Genomic DNA, 7,611 nt, shown 5'->3' on the forward strand with positions numbered 1-7,611 from the left:
CAAGTATACTTTGAAATCACACGGGAACGCAGCACAATAAAAAAAAGGCAACACATTTTCAAAACACATAATCAAATAAACCTGACATGTCTGAGGCAAATGAGGTATGGTGGAATCAAGCATCATAATACCATCACCCCCATCATCCCTATTACCATGATTACAATCAATTGTTCAACTCATCACCACCAATCTAAGTTTTTCATCTCCACTTTTATCACCATCAACACTATTTTACTTTCATTAATATTTGTATCTAAAGGAACTGTTGCTGCTCTATAGCGCCATGAGCGTCTCTGGACGGTGTGCGCGCTGAATAAGATATCACTATTATTATTATTATTATTATTTACATCACCATTATTATTATCATTATTATCCGATTTGTATCTTGTTGAAAATAAAATAAATGAAATGAAAAAAAAATGTATTAAACATTAAATTTTGAATAAGCATGACACATAAAACCCCCGGCATAAAACATGTCAAAATATGATGTAAACAAAGCAAGTGGCATTTGGATGAGATAAAATAATGACTTTGTATAACGCCTGTATAAGGGAGGCGGTGTGCAGATGAGAGCGACGATGGATGATTTCATTTTTTGCTTTATTGATATTTTAAGTATTTCCCCTTTTTCAACTATTTGATAAAAAGAGTTTCATCATTGGATCACAATAAGTTTCAATAATATAATGCTCCTTGCGGAGTCACTGATTTACACTGTTGGAGCAACAACAAAAAAAGAAATTGCATAATGTGCCTTAACAGGACTGTCGACCCCCTCATCGCTGTTTCGTGGGGAAAAATCTAATTCTTTGAAAATTTGGTAAATTTCTTTCTTACATCCGATTTCGATGACACTGTCAGTGTAATTTCCTTTTCTTCATTTTTATTCTTTTTATTCAAATTAACTTGATCATGTTGGTGTTGAGTTGGAATTCTTGGCCCGGGTTCTTGGCCTTTAATTTGTTTTAAATTACCACTTCTAAAGCCGCTTCCCATTGCCTTGAAACTTTGGCAACCGACATGAAAACAGAACAGATGCAATTAATTACTAAATTACTGTCTTATCAGATCTCACACATAATCAACACCCAAGGTAAAACTGGCCAGTTAAAAGATTTCAAACTTGATCTAAAGTTTTCTTTAAAGTTTAATTTATCTGGTTTTTATTAATTCTTGTCCCTCAAACTTATCAATTTCAAATTCTTTATTGGTCTGTTTGAAGATATCATTTTCTTGGGGTAAATTTTTCATATCATAACCAATGTTCCCTTAATGATCGCATCTACCCACGAAGTATCTACTTGAGTTACCCTAGTTATCCTTATCGAATACGGGCAATGCCACAGTGTGTGTGTGTGTGTGTGGGGGGGGGGTGACTCTTGTATATGTATTTGGAAAATATGTTAGGGAAGTTAAAATTTTAGGAGTAATATTTTCAGTTGATTTTAGATTAAAAGATGATCTGAATTATAAAGAAATATTAAGTAAAATAAAAAAGCTTTTAGGTTGGTGGAAACAACGAGACTTGACTATTATGGGAAAAATACATTTATTGAAAACATATGCATTGACAAAGTTAAATTATGTTTCATCCATCCTTGTTGTCCCCTCATGGGTGTATATAGGAATCGAGAAATTATCATTTGATTTTATATGGGGAGGGAAAGATCGTATTAAAAGAAAAATTATGTATCAGAATTATAATTGTGGTGGGGTTAAAATGATAAATTTTGAAATATTTGTTAGAACGCAGCGTATAATGTGGGTAAAAAGACTTTTGTATGGAGAAAAAAATCTGGGGTGGAAGTTATTTTTTTATTATTCCCTAAGTTCAGTTGGAGGAAGGTTAATTTTTCTATGTGATTATGAAATGAAAAAGATAAAAAGTAAGTTGAATATACCATCTTATTATTTGGAAATGCTAGATGCTTGGCAAGAGATTGATAATTTAAGGCATTTCAATGGTTCTAAAAATCCAATCATTTTCAATAATAAGAATATTTGTATAAAAAATAAGATGATATTTGATAAAGATTTATTAGAACGAGGGTTAATTAAGGTTGAACATATTGACAATGGACATGTTAAACCGGTCGCATACTTTTTGAATCTTGGTATGGTAAGTGATCTTTTGTTTACAATAGGTGAAATATATCATGCAATTCCAAGTGATTGGAGAAATGATTTAGGTTCGATACAGTTTTGTGAGATAGACTTAATTAATTTTAATATAAATTTGCTTCTGTTCGGGAGGGAAATTAGCTTTAAGGAGGTACCATCAAGAAAAATATATGAATATTTTATCAAAGAACTGCAAAAGTCATATGATTTACAGATAAGAGATGGAGAAAATAATTATAATTATACAGAGAAAGAAATTGGTGAATGCTTTTTTAGACCAAGAATAACATTATTAATTGGAAGACATAGGGAATTTCAATTTAAGCTTCTGCATGGGGCAATTTACACTAGAGTTAATTTGTTTAGATTTGGATTTGTTGAAGATAATCTCTGTTCGTACTGTAAACGGGAAACAGAAACATATTCACATATATTTTTGTCTTGCTTAAAGGTCAAACTGATATGGGAAACTTTGATACAGCGATTTGAATTAGATGAAATAAAGGACTTGAAATGGCGGGATTTATTTGTTGGTTTGTCAGGCAATACAAATATAATAAAAAGTTGTAATACTATTATCTTTATGGTAAAATATATATTATTTATATTTAGAAAGGAGGGGGTATTACCAACCATTGACGATATACATAAACTTATTTTAGAATATAAGGATCAAGAAAAGAAAATAGCTATTAAAATGGGGAAATTAGGGCGGCACTTGCAAAAATGGGAAACAGTAAAATTGTGTTAAGGTTAAGTTGTAAGTCTTAATTTACTTTCAATATATGTAATGCTTCTCCCGTGAGCTTGTTATATTCAAAATTGTTTATCGAATTTTTTTGTACTTTTAAACATGATTTATTTATGATAAGTGTGAGCAGATCTTCTGGACAGTGGTGTGTTGTGTGTGTGTGTGTGGTGTGTATGTGTTTGTGTGTGTGTTGGGGCGGGGGAGGGAGGGGGAGGGGGAAGTTTTGGTCTTTAAGATTTTGTTATAATAACTGATTTCATTGTTTTCTTTAAGATATATATGATTCATGATTTTATTAAGTTAGTGAAAAAAAAGTGAAAATATGAAATGTCAAGTATTATATGTGATTTGAAATGTTAATTTGAAATGTTATGTATTTTTTTTGTTCATGAAATCAGAATAAAAACATTATTCAAAACAAAAAAAAAAGACTCTTGCATGCATACGTCAATGTATTAAACTCTAAATGAAAAGAAATGATACGTTTTTTTTAATGTTTTTTTTTTAATTTTCATTTCAAAACGGAAACAGTAATCATACAAAAATCAAATGTGATACACTGAAAGAACAATAATCAAAACGAATCAATTTTTCTGGAAAACACATATGATGGCGCATTTTCACTGTAAAAGTAATAATTTCATCATTATACTTACCTGGAAACCCCTTCTTTTATTATCAACCCAAACCTTATATACAAACTCTGAAATTCATTGATGTAATGATGTCTTCTACTAACCCCTAAATAATGAATCTGTACCTGCATTGTGACACTTCTTCTTTTTTTTTTGGGGGGGGGTGGTCAAACAAACTTTTTTTATGATCATGATGTTAATAAGGGATTACGTGCAGTCCTGCATGGAACATTTCGCCCACAATGTTTTTGATTATTATGTTTTGGTGGTTTTTGTTGTTGTTGTTGCTTGCAGGACGACAAAATTGCCCTTTTGATCTGCAAATAATAATTAATCAGTCGTTCCCACCAGACTATTCCCATAGTTAGAAAAAAAAAGATAATACCTGAATAGTATAACCCAACACCCTTTCGTTATCTCGGTTTATTGTCGACATCCTAGTCTCATTTTCCCGATCAGGTTCGTGTTATGATGATGTCCGAATCTTATCTTCTTCATTTTCCCTCTAGATATATTGTCTGTGGGGGAAGTCTTTGTTTATGATTATGATAGGTCACAGGGCTTCATAATGATTTCCCAACTTCCATTTCGTGTTCGTAAACAGGGTTTAAATAGTACTTTTAGAAGATCGTAACTGAAATCTCACCACTTTTCCCAAAAGGCGCGCTGATTATTATTCCCACCGTGCCCGCCGACAACTCGTGGTCGCTTAATGTTTAACCATATCCACTTAAAATGTCAGTATGGCCTACAATGTTCTTCTACCGAAATGTCTTCGTTTTCATTTCGTGTTATATTATTATATATTTTTTTAGTTATAGAGGTGGACCAAATAATGACGGCAATGATAGTGGTTGAGGAGGGAGCGACAATGATGTTGATGCTGGCAGTGGTGGTATTGGTGAGGATAATGATGACGATAATAGAGATGGAGGTTGTGATAGTTATGCCGATGGTGATGACGATGATAATGATGATCCTAGTATTTGTGACGATGATGGAGATGATGATGATGATGGTGAAGATGATGACAGTGATGATGATGGAGATGATGATGATGACAATGATGATGATGATGACAATGATGATGATGACAACGACGATGATGATGGTCATGATGATAGTAATGATGATGATGATGCCTGGTGATGCAATATGATGTTCCTGAAGACGTGGTGGTGGTCGTAGTGGTGGAGATAATGACGAATATGATGACAAGGATATGATCCTAAGGGCGATCGATGGTAATGTTGGTGAGTGTGGTGTAGATGGTAATGATGATGAAAACGAGGTCGACAACGACGATGATGGTGGTGGTGTGTGGGATGAAATATGCCTTATCTTTTTTATTTTCAATGTCAAATAAACTAATTTATTTACCCCCCTCTATAAATATTTCTTAAAGATCTCTCCATATTTACATGTTTGTGAGCAGTAGTTTAAAAGCATTATTGTGGTCCATTTTCGCTTTGTTTTGACATTCTCAATGTTTAGGTGTAAAATAATCTTTGGAGATGAATATTCTGATTACATTAAAATCTTTTGAAATCATGATTCCCAGTGCTGGTATGCATTTTCAAACGAGCACCTGCAAATGTCAATGTTGTCTGCTGCCCTCACACAATTTTTTACAAACCTACTTTCCTTGCTGTCTGGTTTGTGGCCAAAAGGAGTCGATCAGCCGGAGCTGTGCTTGCTTGGGCAACCGGAATCCGGTGGCGTGTCTTCCTCTCAAAAGTCCGCTAGAATTGACTTCCTCTCAGTCATTCCATCGAGGTAAAAAGGAAAAAAAACCGAGCCAGCCCAGTATGTGGCCTTCTGTCATCGTCTGAGAAAAACTTTGACAAGTTCAATGCAATATTTAACTGGATGATGTGGAAATCTTAATGCGTCCTCAACTGACCCGTCGCTCTGGTCAGAAATTAGAGACAGTCGATTTGAGCAGGAGCCAGGTTTTAAAGTCACCCTTTTCATCTTCATTCATTGATCAATAATTCGTTCTCCATTCTCTAAATTTCTTTGGAGAAGACTTTTCCAACCTTGGTTGACCCGCCATTTTGGGGATCACTGGTCCTTTCAATATTGACCTGGTTAATTTGATTTTTCCCGGACCAGACTTTCTTATTGTGAGCGGAGTAAACAAGAAGTTCTTTTCAGACGTCTTGGAATTCAGTTCAGCGAATTATTTTTCTCGGTTCATGAGTGAATTATTTCTCCCATTCATCCGACGCGGGAAAATATTTTCTCTGATTGATCGCGATATCATTTTCATATCGCACAACGTAAAATTTAATCGCCTGTATTTGTCTTTGCGATTATAGGTCTGCGGAGGCTGATCGGGCATTTATTTCAAGCGCAGCGTATGGGACAAATCAAGGAAATCTCGAGTTTACCAGGACTTGATCCAAATTAAACCTGTCTCTTTAGGAATAGGAGAGAAGGCACAATACAGGCGGTCGCGTTTTGAATGTGTGCAAGTGATTCATTTCCAGTCTCGGACCCAGTCTTTATTTACATGTTCTACGGTTCTGAGAATTAATCGGCGAATTCGTCTTCGTTTGAGCTTTTTCAGGACAACCGTCAATGAGGACAGCCCATCCGCAATTCAGCCCATTCGGATTTGATAACATAATTATCAAGGATTAATAAAGTGAAGAAACATGATCAACATTCACTTGAACTAAATCTCCGTTCGGCTGTGATGTTGAAATTTGCATCGTTGTGGAATTGCAATTCGCGTTATTTATCTTTGATTGGATACCGTGTAAAAGCAATGTTCGATTTGGTAGCTGAAGCCTAAACTTTTGAGGGTATTCTGTCTAGCGTGTGACAAATCTGACATTTTTTTAGTTTGAAAAAGAAAATGTTTGAGGTTCGACTGATGAGATCAAGATGACAGTTAACGGACATTATTTCATGATCAGGAAGAATCGCAGTCGTTAGCAGTGGTTCAATATCAGACGAACATTTCCACAAACATTTCGCGCCAAAAAAGCCACACTTTATCTCCAGCGGCCTCCCGTTCAAATCTGCTGAGATGATGTGCAAGGGAGGAAGAACATGACAGTCGTGGTTTAAACCTGATTTCTTATCTTCAGAAACATTTCTAGATTTTATATGTTTTCGCGATTGGACCTCTTCTATGAATCGAACGGACCGTTTTTAACTCGGATATTTGTCCAGAGTTGAGGATCTTTCATGATTTTTGGAAGCTTTATTTTGGAAAGGAGAACCTTTACGAAGGGATTGCTCTTTATCGAGTGAATTAATGTTCCATTTTTGGAGAATACGATCAATTTCTCCAAGATGTATGGATTTAATGTTAGCAGAGTCTCATTGATAGGAATATGTATAGGTAAGTGAAAAGATATTTATAAAATGTATTCTTATTTCATTTTACAGTAGAACTATTATGCTATATAGTTACCAATTACTTTTAATCATCAAATTATATCATTGATAATAATATGTCGAATTGAAGGTTAAAACTATTGTATGGTGATGAGAATCTTATGTTTGATTTGACAGTCGTTGTGATGATGTTTTATTTGATGAAGATGATGATGAGGAGGAAGATGATGCTGATGGGGGTAATGATGATGTTGATGATGTTGTTATGAATGGGAAGGAGAATATTTCGATATTATTTATTATATTGCGATGGTACTGTTTTTTTTTGTTATTGTTCAAGTTATAAGCTTATAAGTACGGTTAATTTACTTTATTTCGGATTTGTTATTTGTTAGATAAGAAGGACCGCGGAACAATTTTGAAAGTGGTGGGTCTGAACATTGCATAAGATCACAATTTGATGGTAATTTTCAAGGTTTTGTTGAACATGGTTGCTGAAAAAGTGTGTGTGGGGGGGGGGGGGTAGCCCCCTCCCCAGCAACCCCTCTCCTGCACGACCCCTTTATATGAAGGCAATTGACAATGCTGATATTTGTTTCTTGGTCTGTTACCCGTGTGCCTTTTGTTAAGGATTGAATGAAAATTGTGGGCCAGAATTACGTTTGGTGAACATGGTGAACATGGTGAACATGGTCAATGGTGACGGTGTCTCGGTGTTTTATTGAAATGACCCAAAGCGATGGT

This window comes from Lytechinus pictus, chromosome 18, assembly GCF_037042905.1.
Source record: "Lytechinus pictus isolate F3 Inbred chromosome 18, Lp3.0, whole genome shotgun sequence".
NCBI classification, from domain to species: Eukaryota; Metazoa; Echinodermata; class Echinoidea; order Temnopleuroida; family Toxopneustidae; genus Lytechinus; species Lytechinus pictus.